Here is a 21,325-nt window from a genome sequence, read left to right on the forward strand (position 1 = left end):
GTGAGTAAATCTGGTCCTAAGCGTCAGAGCGATGCAGTTATGATGAAGTAGTTTGTCCCAAAGCTTGTCTACTCTCCTGCTACACACAGGACTGTCCCACATGGAAATAATCTATATGAACATATACACTCACCTAAAGGATTATTAGGAACACCTGTTCAATTTCTCATTAATGCAATTATCTAATCAACCAATCACATGGCAGTGTCTTCAATTTTATAGGACTTATATGTGAATATAAAGAAGCAATACAGGAGACCTATATGGCCTGTATATGCACATATATGCACCTCAATTTTGCCTATATGTGGGATAAATACGCATATATGTGCATATACAGGCCATATAGGTTTTATATATGCGCATATATCCTCATATAGGTTCTTTCCATGTGGGGTATGTACTCTTTCTTCACAAAACAGAGCATCCTTTTAGGGCGTAGTATAAGTAGGCGAATCGGGACCTACTTCTGAAGTGTGCATACCATGAACACTTTACTATCCCATGAGGCCACAGGAGATTGAAATTGTAAACGGCAGTGAAGCGACGCCACTGTAGGTCACATGATAATGACAACATGGAGGGAGTACATCCCAATTACATTTATACCACACACATTCATACTATACTAGAATTAACTCTCTTAGAGGTTGCGAAGTACTTATTCAAAATAAATGTAGCAGAGCAACAGTAAATTTGTGTGTGTGTGTGTGTGTGTGTGTGTGTGTGTGTGTGTGTGTGTGTGTGTGTGTGTGTGTGTGTGTGTGTGTGTGTGTGTGTGTGTGTGTGTGAGTGAGCGCTCATGTGTGTATCCTGTAAAATGTCACAAACCCAGTTGCTGAGTGATTCAGCAACGGATCAAAGCCGTGGCACACCAGTAAAAACACCAGTGAAGAGGTCACAGCGCCACAGCTCACACACACACACACACACACACACACACACACACACACACACACACACACACACACACACACACACACACACACACACACACAGGCCGAAGACTGTTTCCACTTAGGGTTATGTTCAAGCTGGGAGCAGACCCAACACACCTCCACACACTGCTAGTTACATTCAGGACTAACAGCCAGACACAACCCAAACACACACCAGTGTAAACCCTTACTCTGAATTATCAAGAATAAAGTAAAATCTTCACTGAACTGATTTGGCATATTATAAAACTCATTAGTGTAATTGCAACTATGATTATGTTGCAGTACCAACTTGATAACACATTAAAGGGATAGTTCACCCAAAAATGAAAATTAGCTCATGATTTACTCGCCCTCAAGTCATCCTATGTGTGTGTGTGACATTCTTCTATCAGATGAACACAATCAGAGTTATATTAAAAATGTCCTGACTCTTCCAAGCTTTATAATGGGAGTGAATGACTGTTTCTGGCAGTTTTTTCCCCCAAAAAAGTTAATCTATCCATCATAAAAGTGCATCGATACATCATAGAAGTGCATCTATCCATCCTAAACGTGTATCTCTCCATCAGAAAAGTGTCTATCCATCATTAAAAGTGCATCTATCCATCATAAAACTGCATCTATCCATCATAAAAGTGTCTATCCATCATAAAAGTGCATCTATCCATCATAAAAGTGCATCTATCCATCATAAAAGTGTCTATCCATCATAAAAGTGCATCTATCCATCATAAAACTGCATCTATCCATCATAAAAGTGCATCTATCCATCATTAAAAGTGCATCTGTCCATCATAAAAGTGCATCTGTCCATCATAAAAGTGCATCTGTCCATCATAAAAGTGCATCTATCCATCATTAAAAGTGCATCTATCCATCATAAAAGTGAAATGTATAAGTGAAATATAAAAATAATGGATGGATGCACTTTTATGATGATAGATGGATAGATGCACTTTTATGATGGACAGATGCACTTTTATGATGGATAGATGCACTTTTATGATGATGGATGCACTTTTATGATGATGGATGCACTTTTATGATGATAGATGCACTTTTATGATGATAGATGGATAGATGCACTTTTATGATGGACAGATGCACTTTTATGATGGACAGATGCACTTTTATGATGGATAGATGCACTTTTATGATGATGGATGCACTTTTATGATGATGGATGCACTTTTATAATGGATAGATGCACATTTATGATGATAGATGGATAGATGCACTTTTATGATGGACAGATGCACTTTTATAATGGATGGATGCACTTTTATGATGGATAGATGCACTTTTATAATGATAGATGCACTTTTATAATGATAGATGCACTTTTATGATGGATGCACTTTTATGATGATAGATGCACTTTTATAATGGATAGATGCACTTTTATGATGATAGATGGATAGATGCACTTTTATGATGGATAGATGCACTTTTATGATGATAGATGGATAGATGCACTTTTATGATGGACAGATGCACTTTTATAATGATAGATGCACTTTTATAATGATAGATGCACTTTTATGATGGATAGATGCACTTTTATAATGATAGATGCACTTTTATAATGATAGATGCACTTTTATGATGGATGCACTTTTATGATGATAGATGCACTTTTATAATGGATAGATGCACTTTTATGATGGATGCACTTTTATGATGATAGATGCACTTTTATGATGATAGATGCACTTTTATGATGGATAGATGCACTTTTATGATGGATAGATGCACTTTTATAATGATAGATGCACTTTTATAATGATAGATGCACTTTTATGATGATAGATGCACTTTTATAATGATAGATGCACTTTTATAATGATAGATGCACTTTTATGATGGAAAGATGCACTTTTATAATGATAGATGCACTTTTATGATGGATAGATGCACTTTTATGATGGATAGATGCACTTTTATGATGGATAGATGCACTTTTATAATGATAGATGCACTTTTATGATGGATAGATGCACTTTTATGATGGATAGATGCACTTTTATGATGATAGATGCACTTTTATGATGGATAGATGCACTTTTATGATGATAGATGCACTTTTATAATGATAGATGCACTTTTATGATGGATAGATGCACTTTTATGATGGATAGATGCACTTTTATGATGATAGATGCACTTTTATGATGGATAGATGCACTTTTATGATGATAGATGCACTTTTATGATGGATAGATGCACTTTTATGATGATAGATGCACTTTTATGATGGATAGATGCACTTTTATGATGGATAGATGCACTTTTATGATGGATGGATGCACTTTTATGGACTTCAAATTTTGGGCTGCCATTATAAAGTTTGTAAGAGCCAGGATATTTTTAATATAACTCAGAGAAAGAAGAATGTCGCATACACCTAGGATGAGTAAATCATGGTCTTGTTTTTTTAAATAATTTTTTACTTAACCAGAATGGTATGAAATTTGGTAAATGTTTTGGCACTTGCTGTGTGAACACAAAAAAAGTCATAGACATGATTGGAAAAGGTTAAATGTCGTGAAAATTTCTCGATAATATCGAATCTTTTGATATCAACCTCACATTTGGAACACGGCTTGTTTAGATTTATGGCTTTGATTTTCTCACAGTTTTAGAGTAAAAGTGTTTCGTAAAATATATATTTCAAATAAAAATTGGAATGGTATTTTTGTGCATTTTTCATAACATTAAATGTACAATGTTATAACTTTTTTCAAGTTCACTATTTTAAACTGTTTTGACTTCAGCAATAAATCTGATAAGAAGAAACCAAACTTCAGTCTGTGCTGGAAAGATTCAAGATATATTTGTTCTAGTTTTAAGCACAAACTCACTTCATTTTGACACATTTTACATTTACAAAGACTTAATATCTTCACTCATTTAAAAATAAACGTAACTTCAAGAGTCTCTCTCTTATCAAACATCTTCATTTCGACACTTTACACCATGCAATCAAATCGAGTCCTGCTGATGAATATTATAAAACATCACTAAACAGGTTTGCGAACAGCTTTTGATTTTGTCTTTAAATGTTAAAACTGTGTTTTAATGAGTCACGCTCACAACAATGATCCAGTGCCATATGGGATCCTCAGCTGAAGGGTTTGTAAAGGCATCACTTTGAATACTTTTATTTATTTTAATGTTGCCTAATGAAATCCAATATTCCCCTCTCATTTTTTTGGGATGTAATCAATACTCACTTTTAGTGAGTATTGATGGCGAATCGTTCCTCTGCCGCTGCACATCGTCACGCCGGGAAATGTATGATTATTGAAATCGACTACATTCAGAAAACTGGAGCAGCCCCCCCGCCCTTTAAATGATGTCATCAATCATCCTGGTCCCGTCGGCCGTTTCCAGGTCACCTGTAGAGCCGGGACACCTGTGAGGACACACACACATCTCCAGCAGAGACACAAGGACACACAGCAGGACTCACACACTCAATATCAGCATTCATATTACTATCATAACCATACCTCCATATCACGATACAATATTACTGCGGTACAGCAAGACATAAGGTCAAAGGTCAAAAATGTGAATCTAATCATAAAAGTGCATCTATCCTTCATAAAAGTGCATTTATCCATCATAAAAGTGCATCCATCCATCATAAAAGTGCATTTATCCATCATAAAAGTGCATCTGTCCATCATAAAAGTGCATCTATACATCATAAAAGTACATCCATCATAAAAGTGCATCCATCCATCATAAAAGTGAATCTATCCATCATAAAAGTGCATTTATCCATCATAAAAGTGCATCTATCTGTCATAAAAGACCATCTATCCATCATAAAAGTGAATCTATCCATCATAAAAGTGCATCTATCTGTCATAAAAGTGAATCTATCCATCATAAAAGTGCATCTATCCATCATAAAAGTGCATCTATCTGTCATAAAAGTGCATCTATCCATCATAAAAGTGAATCTATCCATCATAAAAGTGCATCTATCTGTCATAAAAGTGCATCCATCCATCATAAAAGTTCATCTATCCATCATAAAAGTGCATCTATCCATCATAAAAGTGCCTCCATCCATCATAAAAGTGAATCTATCCATCATAAAAGTGCATCTATCTGTCATAAAAGGGCATCTATCCATCATAAAAGTGCATTTATCCATCATAAAAGTGCATCCATCCATCATAAAAGTGCATTTATCCATCATAAAAGTGCATCCATCCATCATAAAAGTGCATCCATCCATCATAAAAGTGCATCTATCTGTCATAAAAGTGCATCTATCCATCCATCATAAAAGTGCATCTATCTGTCATAAAAGTGCATCCATCCATCATAAAAGTGCATCTATCCATCATAAAAGTGCATCCATCCATCATAAAAGTGCATCTATCCATCATAAAAGTGCATTGATCCATCATAAAAGTGCATCCATCCATCATAAAAGTGCATTTATCCATCATAAAAGTGCATCCATCCATCATAAAAGTGCATCTATCCATCATAAAAGTGCATCCATCAATCATAAAAGTGAATCTATCTGTCATAAAAGTGCATCTATCCATTATAAAAGTGCATCCATCCATCCTAAAAGTGCATCCATCCATCATAAAAGTGCATCTATCCATCATAAAAGTGCATAGATACCTCTCTATCACGATACAATATTACTGCGGTACACCAAGACATAAGGTCAAAGGTCAAAGATGTACTGATTAATTTGGTTTTACACTGGGGTGGATATGAACAGGCGTGGACTTGACACAGGACAATGACACCAGAATAAAAACATTCATGATTCATATTCAGAATTATTTTAGACGAATATGCTTGCACTGTCACTGATTATATATATTTAAAATAATGTAGGCCATTTTTACTGGTAACATTAGGCATTTGGCATCAGGACCCACAAATATTCCAACATTGCAATATTATACATTATTATTGTCACGATCACCTGTGAGAGTGCCCCTGATGACCACCTGAGGGCACTCCACCCCGGACTGACACTCCATCAAGGACTACATCTCCCATAATCCTTTGCCCGGACTCATCAGCACTCATTGATTACATCCACCTGTGTCTCATTACCCTGTTTACCTCGCCCAGCTTTCATTTGCGGCTCGCATGACACCTAAATAATGCGGTGAAATAATCATGCAGTCAATACAGATATTGCATAAAAATATTAAAGGGGTCATGAACTGGCTTTTTTATTTTTGTATACTGTTGTCTGAGGTCAACTTATGACGTTTGCATGGTTTTTAAATTCACAAACATCATAATGTATAAGTAATGGACTATTTTCTGCCCTGGTTTTGAGTCTCTACGAAGATTTTCTGACTGGTTTTGATGGGCGTGCCGCACTGAAGACTTGGAAGTAAACGCCCACGGCTACGATTGGATAAGATTTGCATATTTAATGAGCTTCAGCTCCTCTCAGTACATGTGGAGATTGTTTTGACTGCGTGTGGAGAAACGCTCACAGGACTCACGAAATATCTTTATCAAACAAACACAAAGATTCATCTCTCATCACCCGCCATTGACTGGAATGTTATTTTTGTATTTTGGCCTGCCCGATCGGTTTATAACCGCGACCCGTACACACACACACACACACACACACACACACACACACACACACACACACACACACACACACACACACACACACACACACACACACACACACACACACACACACACACACACACACAAGAAAGGCAGGCTGGTGATACGTTTTGGTAGCCCGTCTGAAAAGCACACACTCCGGGACGTTGGGCTTTGCGAGCTGGCGTTACAAGTCCGAGTCTGATCCCGAATGAACCAATAACAGCTTCTCCAGCCTGTGAACGCGTGCTGAGGTGTGTAATCAATAGATATCAAACGATCTGTAACAATGCAATACTAACACATATTAACACATGTTTTACTCACATTAGTAGTTACAGCGTTCCTGTCAGATCCAGAAGCACAACGTTGTGTTTTAATCTCAATCTGTCTGCAAATCCAGTCTCCACCTGTGTCTTGTTTACAAACGAATCCGCGGTTAAATGAAGCGAACAAACTTGTGTATTTCTCGGTAGCGCGACCCGTTTAGCTCCACGAGTCGGTGGGCGGGGCTTGAGGCGGAGCTTCTGCGTCCTATGACGTCAATGGTCGACATATTCTGAGATCTCTCGTTTTCTGGGTCTGGTGTCAATAAAAGCTTTTCTTTGACTAACAAGGACGTTTTCAGCTCTGAAACTTACAGGATATTCTTATATCACCATTAACTTTTATATATCAAAGGCTCAAAGGAAAGTTGATCTCTCAGTTCATCACCCCTTTAAAAGCAAGCAGGGCTATAACATAACCCATTAAAAACTCAAAGTGTCTGCTCTATTACAAATCATTTATATTTAAAAAATACCCAAAACAGTGGCATTACAAGATGGAAATAGACTAGAAAGGATATTCACACTTGCTCTGGCCTTACGCCCATGACTCACGAGTTGCCAGTTTTGGCGTGTTTCCAGCTCTCAACACCGAATGTGCTCTTATAGATCAACACACTCTCATGGAATGCACATCTATAACACAAATTGTATTTATTGTGTGATTTATATGCCAAAATGACTTTTTACGTGCATATGGTATGCATTGTCAACCCATTGGGTAGGATTAGTGGTGTGGGTTACATGCATATAACACGCCATAAAGTGCATATCAGAAAGTTCAAAAAGAAAGTTTACACACTGCAAAAAATGCTTTTCTTACTTAGTATTTTTGTCTTGTTTTCAGTCCAAATATCAGAAAAATCTTACATTAAGAATCATTTACTAGACAAGCAAAAGTTTTTGTCTTGTTTTGGGGAAAAATAACTCAAAATTAAGGGAGTTTTTGCTTAAAATAAGCTAAATAATCTGCCAATGGGGTAAGCAAATTAATGTTGTTTTCTGTTTGAATTAAGATTATTTTTCTTACCCCATTGGCAGATTATTTTGCTTATTTTAAGCAAAAACTCCCTTAATTTTGAGTTATTTCCCCCCAAAATAAGACAAAAACTTTTGCTTGTCTAGTAAATGCTTCTTAATGTAAGATTTTTTAGATATTTGGACTGAAAACAAGACAAAAATACTAAGTAAGAAAAGCATTTTTTGCAGTGCATAAAAAATATATTATGCATACCCTCTATCTACCTTTGTATTTATTGCATTGCATATTGTATGATTGAAAAACACACATGCTGTTTTGATACTGGAGTCACATGACTATTTTAACCATGTCTTTACTTCCTTTCTGGCCCTTTAAGTGTTCCTTACATTGCTGTCTATGGAGGGGTCATGATATTACACGGCGCCTGAGAATAGTCCCAGCGCTCTCTGTGTCAGCCGGTCGTCACATTGGTTATGTTGACTGAAGTTAGCCTATTCTCAGGCGCTGTGTAATATCATTGCGCCGCTGCACTCATGGGACGGCTCACAGCTCTTGATTATTACGCAGGAATGAGAGTATAGTTCCTGCCATATCGGCCTAGAAAATCACAACTTCTCATTTTCCGTCGCTCTTAGTACACGATGTGACTACAGTAGAGTCGAGTTTTAAATAGGAAAAATATGGAAACTCTTTGGTCATTTTTGAGCGAGATGCTAACGGTCTAATCAGATTCAATGATCTATGCTAAGCTATGCTAAAAGATCGGCTGAATGGATTCCGAAACGGCCAACGGTTTAACTCTAGGGGAGTCAGAAAATGAGCCTAGTTCCTTTAACTGCATCTATTACCCCTTTTCCACCAATGCAGTGCTAGAGCTAATTCAGAGCCAGAGCTAGTCCCAGTTCATAGTTGGTTCGACTGAGGAGCTTCTAAGAACCGGTTTGCTTTTCCACATGCTGAGAGCCACAACAGAGCCGGTCTTACGTCACTGTATACGCCTCATCTCTCTCAGCAACGCTAGCGAGGCAGCGGCAATGTTGCCAAGTCTGTGGTTTTGCCGCAGGCTGTTTTTCATGTCCGCTGGATGAAGCGACCCCAATTATGTGATATTTAGCCCCGGGAATGCGAATTTTAGTAGGCAACCATGCCAAAAAACACATGTTTTACCCCCAAATGTGATTTTTACTGGGGAATCCCCCCCTGAAACGCGATTGGGCTTGTTTTGAGTAGCAATTGGGCGGGTTTTGTTGTGAAAACCTGGCAACCCTGGGCAGCGGGAAACACACACACACACCAGGCTTGTTCGAGACGCATCGGCGCTGCGCACACCGATCCACGTATGATATATAAAAACCGCATGAGTGAATCAAAAGCATAAGGAGTCGTGTGCTCTCGCTGGACTGGTTATCATACGGCGATCGGTCTCTGCACCGCTGCGAACAAGCCTTCCATCAACAAAGCAAACGTTGCGTTACTATTGATGCTCATGGCTTTACGATCCTACAGCGGCATCAAAACACAACGAAAACACAGCGAATCCAACGCATTCATGCAGTTCGCCGTAATTTATATAGACGGAGATTACAAACGAGCAGCAGCTGTTAGCTCCATTAGCTCCATTAGCTGCTATTTCACAATGGCGGATCTCCAGTGTGTGTTGGTCTTGTTGACTCCGCCCCCAGCGCCTGACGCTAGCGGTTCTTACTTCTAGCCCTGTTCTAGCCCAGCAATGTTTTGGTGCTACTTAAGAACCACTTTTCCTGGCTCGGAGCTGGGCTTTGGGTGTGGAAACACAAAGAACCGATTTGAAACTAGGCTCTGGCTCCGATCTAGCTCTAGCTCTGCTTTGGTGGAAAAGGGGTATTTGTCTGTGAGAACTCGTTTATATTCATTAATTCTCTGAATGAGTGACTGTTTGCAATGCAACATTAAATGTCTTCTGTGTTTGATTTGTGTTCATCTGACGGCGTGATGTGAGGAATCATTTCTGCCCGAAGCACAGCCAGTGTGAGACGAGTGCCAGAGTTTAGCACTCAGGGTTAGGACTGATGAGCGGATGCTGTGTGTGTGTGTGTGTGGGATTGATGAAGAGCAAACAGATCATTATGTTCAGCCAGTGTCTTTGTGCTTGTGTTTACCTCCGTCGACTAATGAGCCCATCCTGCGTTTCATAGACCATCATGCACTCCTTCCCACACGCAGACGGGACCGAGCCGCCACATGTCCGTAATAACGATCTGCAGTGGGTTTTTCATGAGAGAATAAGTGTTTTTCCTGCAGTCTGATCCAGGAGGGTTTGAGCGATGACCTCCGGCGACCGCCAGCACAAGAGACCCTCATCATCCCTCGCTCTGTGAAGAAGCAGAGTCGATATCAAAGAGTCTCTGTGACCTTTTTAAGAACATGAAAGCTTTTTGTTTATTTCTTCATGACTGCCGCCCACCTGCATGCATGCGTGCACCAGCGATAACACTGGCACAGAAGCTCACTCCCCCTCAACACTGTCCAAATGCCTCCTAACAAACAAACAAACACCCACAAACACACACACACACACACTGATGGATGCACTTCTGCTCACCTGCCTCCAAACACACTGACCTCTCGTTCAAAGCAAAGGCAATCCTCTGGAGATCCTAAAACACAAAAGAAATCGCACTGTTATGAAGAGAGACTCCTCTTTAACAGCTCACGTGTTTCTCCAAAACTGCAATGAAATGAAACGAGGACTTTTGCTGAAGTCGAAGATCGCACGTGTGTCTCATCGAGAGCTCTGGATCTCAACCAGCGGCTGAACCAAGACTAGACCAGTTGACCGGAAAGGTTGAGACGCACAGCTCTTGGGTTTCAGCTGAAGTCTCCACTGGAGGAACTGGGATTTCATTTGGGATCTTTCTGTCCTTTACAATCACTTACAGTACAAGAGATCTTCAGTGAACACACACACATCTCTCTGACTGTCTTCAGTGAACACACACACATCTTTCTGACTGTCTTCAGTGAACACACACACATCTCTCTGACTGTCTTCAGTGAACACACACACATCTCTCTGACTGTCTTCAGGGAACACACACACATCTTTCTGACTGTCTTCAGGGAACACACACACATCTCTCTGACTGTCTTCAGTGAACACACACACATCTCTCTGACTGTCTTCAGGGAACACACACACATCTCTCTGACTGTCTTCAGGGAACACACACACATCTCTCTGACTGTCTTCAGTGAACACACACACATCTTTCTGACTGTCTTCAGGTAACACACACACATCTCTCTGACTGTCTTCAGTGAACACACACACATCTTTCTGACTGTCTTCAGGGAACACACACACATCTTTCTGACTGTCTTCAGTGAACACACACACATCTTTCTGACTGTCTTCAGGGAACACACACACATCTTTCTGACTGTCTTCAGTGAACACACACACATCTTTCTGACTGTCTTCAGTGAACACACACACATCTTTCTGACTGTCTTCAGTGAACACACACACATCTTTCTGACTGTCTTCAGGGAACACACACACATCTTTCTGACTGTCTTCAGTGAACACACACACATCTTTCTGACTGTCTTCAGTGAACACACACACATCTTTCTGACTGTCTTCAGGGAACACACACACATCTTTCTGACTGTCTTCAGTGAACACACACACATCTTTCTGACTGTCTTCAGTGAACACACACACATCTTTCTGACTGTCTTCAGGGAACACACACACATCTTTCTGACTGTCTTCAGTGAACACACACACATCTTTCTGACTGTCTTCAGGGAACACACACACATCTTTCTGACTGTCTTCAGTGAACACACACACATCTTTCTGACTGTCTTCAGGGAACACACACACATCTTTCTGACTGTCTTCAGGGAACACACACACATCTTTCTGACTGTCTTCAGTGAACACACACACATCTTTCTGACTGTCTTCAGGGAACACACACACATCTTTCTGACTGTCTTCAGTGAACACACACACATCTTTCTGACTGTCTTCAGTGAACACACATATCTTTCTGACTGTACGAGACACAACTTAAATAAATAAATATTTAATAAATTAAATAAATACACATTTAATGAATATAATACATTAAATAAATATTTAATTAATTAATGAACTAGATTTTAAATAAATATCTAACAAATAAATATTTAAATAAAATAATACATAAATATTTAATAAATAAATACATAACAAATATAATACATTAAATAATGATATATTAAATAAATAATATATAAATATTTAATAAATTAAATAACTAGACATTAAATAAATATCCAATAAATTAAATAAACAAATAAATATTTAAATTAAATAAATACAGGTATTTAATAAATTAAATAAATAAATACACATTTAATAAATACAATACATTAAATAATATTTAATAAATATTTAATGAATTAAATAACTAGATATTAAATAAATATCTAATAAATAAATATTAATTAATAAATATTTAAATCAAATAAATACATAAATATTTAATAAATAAATACACATTTAATAAATATAATAAATTAAATAAATATACATTAATATATATATAAATTAATACACATTTAATAAATATAATTAAATAAATATTAAATACATATATAATATATAAATATTTAATAAATTAAATAACTAGATATTAAATACATATCAAATAAATAAAATAAATAAATATGAATTACTAAATATTTAAATGAAATAATACACAAATATTGAATAAATTAAATAAATAAATACACATTAAATATAATAAATTAAATAAATAAATATAAAATAAAAATAATACATATTTAAATTAAATCAATAAAAACACATTTAATACATATAATTAAATAAATATTAAATAAATATACAATATATAAATATTAAATGAATTAAATAACTAGATTTTAAATAAATATCTAATAACTTAAGAACATAAAAATTGTATAAATTAAATAAATTAAAATTTAAGATTAAATGAATATTAAGTTTAATTATTTATTTATTTTATTAAATATTGTTATATTATTTCTTTATTTCAGTAAATGTTTATTTATTTATTTAATATTTAATTGAATTTATTGGGTATTTATTTTATTTATGAAATGTTTATTTATTTATTTTATTACATACTTATTTAATTAATTACATATTATTAGTTTATTGTTTATTTAATTTATTTAATGTATTAAATATGTAAATAATTTATTACATATTGAATTTATTAAATATTTTCACCATGTATATTGTAATCACAAACTGACTACAATCTGTAGTTACCCAGCACAGTTTTAGTCTCTCCTGAGAAAAAGATCTCAATAATCTCACAACCAGCGACTGAACCCGGTTTAAAATCAGACAAAACCAGCTAAACAGAAGAGCTCAGAGTTTCTGAAGAGATCCTAACAATGCCTCAAACTGTGCTCAAAAGTCTCAATATGAGCACAAACACTGATCTGAGATGCGCAGTGTCTCCTTCAGGTCTGCTTTTCCTCCTCCTGAAGGGATTAAAGGAGAAACACCTCCTCTCATTAGTTGAGATGCTTGGGCGGGTCTTTGTGCTTTAACCTGAAGCTGGCAGGTTGAAGCCCTGAGTAATTACACTGTTCTTCCACATAATTCCTCCCCTCCTCAAACTGAAATGGTTTGACCTGCTGAAGTAAACAGGCATTAATCAAAGGCGGATGGGGAATTATCAGGGGTTGAGCCCAAGGCGTTTGAAGGGGGCTTGTGGAGCGTTGCGGGCCGCAAAGATGGATGCGATCGGGGCTCTGGGCTTCACTGTCCTTGGGGAGGTGGACAGCACCAGCTGATGGGGTCACTCGCTCCACCTTGAGAAAGTGTGTCAAGGACAGCATATGAGCAACGGCTCTGAGTTTGTCAAGCTGACTTCCAACCCGAGTGAAGATCACAGCCCGCCACAACAAAACAACACAGAGGACAACACGGAAACATAGCATGCTATCATCTAAACATTCTTAAATCAAGATGCATTTACTCGGGAAGTAAGATATTTAGCTTTGTTTTGTGGGAAATCAAAATGAAGTGCGTTTTTGTCTTAAAGGGTTAGTTCACCCAAAAATGTAAATTGTGTCATTAATGACTGAGCCTCATGTGGTTGGACACCCGTCAGACCTCCGTTCATCTTCAGACACAAATGAAGATATTTTAGTGTAAATCTGATGCTCTGAAAGGCCTCCATTGGCTCAACTTTACACTCTCAAGACCCTTAAAAGACACTAAAGACTAAAGTTACAAAGTCCATCTCACTACAGCGGCTCTACAATAACTTTATGAAGACGAGAATAGTTTTTGTGCGCAAAAAAACCCTAAATAATGACTTATATAGTGATGACGATTTCAAAACACTGCATCATGAAGCTTCGAAGCGTTATGAATCAGTGAGTCGATTCAGCGGTTCAGAGCGTTATGAATCAGTGAGTCGATTCAGCGGTTCAGAGCGTTATGAATCAGTGAGTCGATTCAGCGGTTCAGAGCGTTATGAGTCAGTGAGTCGATTCAGCGGTTTGAATTGCCAAATTTCAGCAGTTTGACACACGATCCGAATCATGAATCGACTCACTGATTCATAACGCTCTGAACCGCTGAATCGACTCACTGATTCATAACGCTTCGAAGCTTCATGATGCCGTGTTTTGAAATCGTCATCTCTATGTAAGTCGTTATTTAGGGGGTTTTTTGCGCACAGAAACTATTCTCGTCTTCATAAAGTTATTGTACACTGTTAGACTTTACCGCAATTTTACAGTTACTTACCGCAAAAAAGCCCAGTAAAATACCATTTATATTATTTACGGTTAGCTACTGTAATATGCACTGCATTGTGGGTATTTTTAATGAAATTTACAGTAACTTACTGTATATGGGAATTTGCAGTATTTTACTGTTTACGTAAAAGCAGTAGTGCTACTGTAAACAAAGAATACACACAAACACACACACACACTGGATGTTTAAAAGTTAAATAAAAACATGTGGATGGAAGGATGTAAAATTAGTTCTTTGTGGGAGACAAAGAAGTAATTTTTATACTTAGTATTTTCTCCGACCCTTTTCACATTTTCGGGTTTCTCAGAGCGGAAGTCGTCATAGTTGGGTTAAATTTTATAGCGGTGAATGAGAGAATACAATAATTATATATTTTTTGTGTGCCCATTTGCTCAAATAGCAAAAGAAAAACTCCACAATAGTGATTTCACAACTTTCAAAAAGAGGAAAAAATAGAGTATAGAATAAATAGAGTAAAGTATTAGTGTTATAAATGTATTTCGAATTCGCCTCGTAGGAGGAGCTTCTGCCAGCGGCTCCTCTCGTTGAGAAATGACTGACATGGGCTGTGTTTACACGTCTTTTTGTGTTAAAACTGTTAATGTGTGACAAAACGTAGTTTTAAGACTTTTTTAGTCGGTAATGTAGTTGTTTAAAGCTCAAATCTGTGGTTTATTTATAAGAAGAGTGCCTATTTTAACATTTTATCTGGTGTTTTCGGAGATGTGAGCTCCAGTGAGTCAGCGGCGTTCAGCGCCTGTTTACCCGGCGAGAGTAGACTTTCCTCGGCTAGCCCTTCTGACGTCTGCCGCTGGCTCTGATGTCTCTGTGGCGTCTCCAGCTATAATTAGTCTTGTGGAGATTTAACGGCCCATATTTGCTCTCATGGATCTATAATTTGTTCCCTGGCAAATCGTTTAGGCTGAGGGCAAAGTGAAGTTTCATTACTTGTTTATTTTTCGGCTATAACTGTACGTTGCAAAATAAAATGACGGATCATGAGATATAAAATGCTAACGGTAGGCTACACACACACACAAACACCTACTGTTAGCATTTTATATCTCATGATCCGTAATTTTATTTTATTTATTATTATTTTAATGCCAGAGTAATACCAGTACAAGTGTGGTGATATAAATGTAATTTTTAAATGTTTAAAAAATATATTTATAAACTTTGCTTACACCTCACACAATTTAAATTGTTTACTCGCGTGCCAAGCCCGCGCAAATGAGGTTTGTGTCGAGTGCGCGCATAACGGACGTCCCTGCCTGTGGATCGGATCGCCAGACACCAGCTGCGAGCTTTCCTGAGGTAAGAAGTTTTTATTTGACAAATTTGTCACAAATGTCTTTGATACTTTTAAAACGTAAACCAATATTCATTAAATATAGCTACATATATGAAGAAAGTAAATAATAATATCGAATTGCTATTACTATATGACAGTCTCGGGGAACTGTTCATTTTCCTCAAGAACCGCTTTCATAACCCATTAAATTTGCATACAATTGACTAACTGTTACCTGCATTGTACATTATGTACCAAATGTTGTATTTACGCGAACAATGGTTTCCGTCTTTTCACGGCCAGTTATAGTTACATATTTTCGTTGACAGTTAAATGTGTGTGACGCCATTTGAAGTAACGTTAGCGGTGTCAAAGGCTCTCTCTCTCTCTCTCTCTCTCTCTCTCTCTCTCTCTCTCTCTCTCTCTCTCTCTCTCTCTCTCTCGAAAATAGAACATTTACGCCAGTGTATACACCAGAGGATTAATATATATTCAAGTATAATAATAATTAGTTCAAGTATGTTCATTGATGCTTCTTATTTATTATATTATTTCATATGAATTCATTTTTACATGCCACTGAAGGCTCTATTATTGTCTTCTCTCTTTTTTCAGTGTTGATAGTCATTTGATTGTGTAAGTGGTCAATCTAGCAGTCATCCTATATCTGTGAATTATCATGTGCATAACATTTAGGCACCATTATAGTCAATAAACATTAATGAAAATTTCTTCTTTTTCTCTCTTGTGTCAACAGGAGCTAACAACACCCCAGAAAGAGCCACAGCACTGAGCATCTTTGGCTTTGTAAGTATATATTTTGACTAACATTATGTGATTAACGTCTTTTAATGCATAACATTTTATTATTTCAAAAATACTTGTTGCCTGCATTTCCTACTTGGCATCTATTTGTTATCTTGTTGTGAATGTTTAGTCTCATGTGGGATATGTCACTGCATAACATGACAAAGTAATTAAAAATGATTCATTGTATGCACTTAAAAATTTGTGTAACACTTTACAATACGGTTCATTAGTTAACTACATTAGTTAAAATTAACTAATAATGAACTGCACTTATAAAGCATTTATTTATCTTTGTTAATGTTAATTTCAACATTTACTAATGCATTATTGAAATCTTGCTAACATTAGTTAATGCACTGTGAACTAATATGAACAGCTGGATTTTTATGAACTAACGTTAAAAAAGATTAACTAATGCTGAACAGAGGTGTTGTTCATGGTTAGTTCATGTTAACTAATGCATTAAAGGGTTAGTTCACCCAAAAATGAAAATTCTGTCATTAATTACTCACCCTCATGTCGTTGGACACCCGTAAGACCTCCGTTCATCTTCAGACACAAATGAAGATATTTTAGTGTAAAGCTGATGCTGAGAAAGGCTTCAGATAGGCCTCCATTGGCATTCAGTACATTTACACTCACAAGACCCATAAAAGGCACTAAAAACGTCGTTACAAAGTCCATCTCACCACAGTGACTCTACAATCATTTTACGATATGACGACAATAGTTTTTGTGCGCAAAAAAAAATCTAAATAACACCTTTATCCAACTTGTTCTCGACTTCCGTGTGTGCCTCCACGACGCATGCGCGAGAATATGACGCAGATCCGGCGTTCGGGAATCCATGAAATGCACACTTTAACCCCATTTTGAGCACTACGCCGAGACCTAAAGCACGATCAATGTAGAATTCAACAGCTTAGACACGTGCGTCTTCCTCTGCTCGTAAACAAATCGCTTCTGGGTCATGTGTCCGAACGCCGGATCTACGTCATATTCTCGCGCATGCGTCGTGGAGGCACACACGGAAGTCGAGAACAAGTTGGATAAAGGTGTTATTTAGATTTTTTTTTGCGCACAAAAACTATTGTCGTCACATCGTAAAATTATTGTAGAGCCACTGTGGTGAGATAGACTTTGTAACGACGTTTTAAGTGCCTTTCATGGATCTTGGAAGTGTCAATGTACTGAATGCCAATGGGGGCCTATCTGAAGCCTTTCTCAGCATCAGCTTTCAACTAAAATATCTTCATTTGTGTTCCGAATATGAACGGAGGTCTTACGGGTGTCCAACGACATGAGGGTGAGTAATTAATGACAGAATTTTCATTTTTGGGTGAACTAACCCTTTAACTAATGTTAACTAATACAACCTTATTGTAAAGTGTTACCAAAATATGTATACATTATTTTATATGCAGATCATATCCAACCAGTGACCAGAAAACAGAGAGACTGAGGAATAGACGGAGAAACGGACAAAGCTGGACTACAACTAAAACCTGAACTAAAAACTAATCATGCAAGTATGTACAGGTGCAAGTATTTAATTATTTGCAATTTCTGAGAGACTTTTATCTTTTAATTTTCAGCCAACCTCGTCTTATGCTGCCTTCATGTGCTAGAAATTTCCTACTTCCCACTTCTGAAGTTGTGATTACGAGCTCATCACATTCAGATTTTGACTTGAGAGGGCGTTCATGTCCAATTTTTTAACTAGGAAACTAGTTCACTAATTCCTATAGCACGTGAAGGCAGCATAAGATGTCAGTTGAGCAGGAGGTGACGTTTGCCTACCACACCACAGGTGATATGAAGTATATCATATCATGAAATTGCTCTTATAGTCAGGGTGTCCGCGGGGTTGTAAAAGGTAGTAAATGAAATTAGCCAAAATTAAGGGCATTAAAAAGTAGTAAAAAGTACTAAACGTCATCTGACGAGGTATTACATTTTCGAGTCCAATTTTTTTTAGATAAATTTGTCAATTTGGCCTTTTTTTTCTAAAATTCGCGTGGATTTATTTATATGTTTAGAGTAGGACCTGCGCGATATCGTGTGAGGTGGTGTTCGTTCGCGCGCGCTGAAACGAACTGGATCCGCGGCTGGCTTGCTGACAAACATGTACGCGAGCTCGCTTCCATTCAGTAATTAAAGCATGGGGAAATGCAAGTTTTCGGACCTCTGGCTGGAGGACTCACGATTTAAAGACTGGCTTAGGCCAGTAGTTTGCAACAGCCGCGAGGCTTATTGCCACGTCTGCAAGAAGACAATTAATATAACCTGGGTGGGGGTGAATGGCGTCAAATCGCATATGTAATCAAATAGCCACCAAGCTAGGATGCGCGGACGTAGCGAGCAGCTTCCCATACCAATGTTCTGCGCTACAGATGCATCAACGACCTCAACCTCCACTGCTTTGCCCTCAACCCCGACTGCTCTCCCGATTCAAACCACTGCCAGTAGCCTAACGTTAGTCTAGCAGCTCCATCATCAGGTGCGTGACAGACGTCAGACAGCAGACGCTATGCCCTATCACCACCACTACATTGCGAGCTGAGGTGCTGTGGTGTTTAGACCTTGCAACTAAACACCACTCTTTCAATTTGAATCTATGGCATTGAAGAGCTGTTTCGAAATACCGTATGCAAGTTGCTTAAAGCTTGGCATACACTGTGCGATTTCAGCAAGCGTATCTACTCACACTGTACGGGTAGATCGCATGCGATGTAAAGCCAAAGCTCACGGTTTATATGCTCACACCATGGCTCGGATCAGCGAGCGCGACTTGTCTGCTCACTGTATGAGTGAAGATTTAGCATTTACTATTTATGTATATAAATGATTATTATTATTATTAGGGTAGGCCTACTTTTATTATTAAATTGATAATACATTTAATTTGCCCCCGTGATAATTTCATAATGCATCAATGCACAACCGACATGTTGCATAATAAAAGAATAGATATATTAGCTTACTCCTCATTATTTAAATACATTTTGCACAATTAAACAAGGAATTATATGCCTATAATTAAAATGATTATCAGTCTATAATATGTCAGAACACTACAATAATATCAGTATTATCAGAAAGTAAGAGCAGCTTTATTTAAAAAAAAACTTGTTTAACACGAAATGGGCCTATACTTCTCTTCTAATTTGTTTCACAATATGGGCCAAAAGAGAAATATTAAGAATATAAATTCAGACAGTTATAGGCTATACGTTATCAGCATATGTTAAAGCAGATTTATATAAATAAAGAGATATCTCTTGTCTCTGTGAGAATATGCGCCGAAAGCTTGTCAGATTTTACGTTCACTTTCAGTAGTGAATAATTGACCAGGTTTGAGACTTCACCGACTCTCACACACATTACGTTTTTGTGTGATATCCACTGACTCGCCTTCATGATTTAAAACGAAAAAGAAAAAAAATCTATATTGCGCCGTGAAAATTGCTCTGTACACTGCATGAACTATGAAGAAGATGTCTCCTTCCTATTCTGTCTTTATTTCTATTCTCATCTCTGTGGGCAGCTGATGTTAAGTTATAATGACCTCGTTACATTGTGATGCAATATGTTATTCCATTTGGAAAGATATTTCATTTACGCTACTATAGTTGCAGCTTGAAGTCGCGCTGGTATTAAAAAATATTTTGAAGGTATTAAAAAAGGTAGTAAAAGGTATTAAATTCAACTTAAGAAGTTCTGTATATACCCTGATAGTGTATGGAATGCTTTTTAAAGAAAATTTGCGGGGGGGGAAAGGAAAATGTTTAGATGAAGTAATGGAGATGGTGTGAACATGGCCTTTACATGTTCCAGCGTGAGCTGGAGGGAGGTGTCTTCCGTCAGCAGCTTGCTTTCTGATTGGGTATTGTTGCGTTTCACATGATAATCTCCAGAGCGCGCACGCTTGTCCTCGGGATAGAGATATATAATATAAGTATAACTATGAATAATAATAATATAACAAGTATAACTATGAATAACTGCTGTTGCACAAGTTGTTACCTCATCTGTCCATGAACAAATTTAGATGAGATAAACCATTTCTCACACATTGTCCCTCTGTTTTGTTTCAGATCAGCCATTAGTAGTTTACCAGTAGGGAGGCCAGCCAAGACCAGCTGGGGTATTTTGTTCATACTTTTTGTTGCCATATCGTCATGATCTCTGCTTTGATTTGTTGTAATGAATTCAGTTCTCTATTTTTTTTCTGTTTTTTGTAATTGATTGTGACGGTGAATAAAAAAATATACTGATGTACATGGACTCAAGTCTCTTATTTGGAATTTATTAAATGTATTATTTATTTTATTGCATTCATGTAAAATATTCAAAATAAAGTAATAACATATTAACATATGCATATTTTGTAAAATAAAAAGTAAAATAAATTACAGTAAAATTACTGTAAAAATTATTATACTGTAAAAATAAATTGCGGTAAGGGCATCATACTGTAAAATTAAATTGCGGTAAGGGCATCATACTGTAAAATTAAATTACGGTAAGGGCATCATACTGTAAAATTAA

The 21,325-nt window shown here is 37.1% G+C and overlaps 1 long non-coding RNA gene across 1 annotated transcript; it reads left to right on the forward strand.

The window, feature by feature from the left end:
* Window positions 1–15,234: 15,234 nt before the first annotated feature.
* Window positions 15,235–21,053, forward strand: LOC307118275. The gene is made up of 4 exons (XR_013815514.1): window positions 15,235–15,987; window positions 16,722–16,771; window positions 18,199–18,303; window positions 20,872–21,053. It is a non-coding gene; the product is annotated as an uncharacterized lncRNA (long non-coding RNA).
* The last annotated feature ends 272 nt before the right edge of the window (window positions 21,054–21,325 follow it).

Source organism: Gobio gobio (assembly GCF_949357685.1).
Source record: "Gobio gobio genome assembly, chromosome: 22".
In the NCBI taxonomy this organism is placed as follows: Eukaryota; Metazoa; Chordata; class Actinopteri; order Cypriniformes; family Gobionidae; genus Gobio; species Gobio gobio.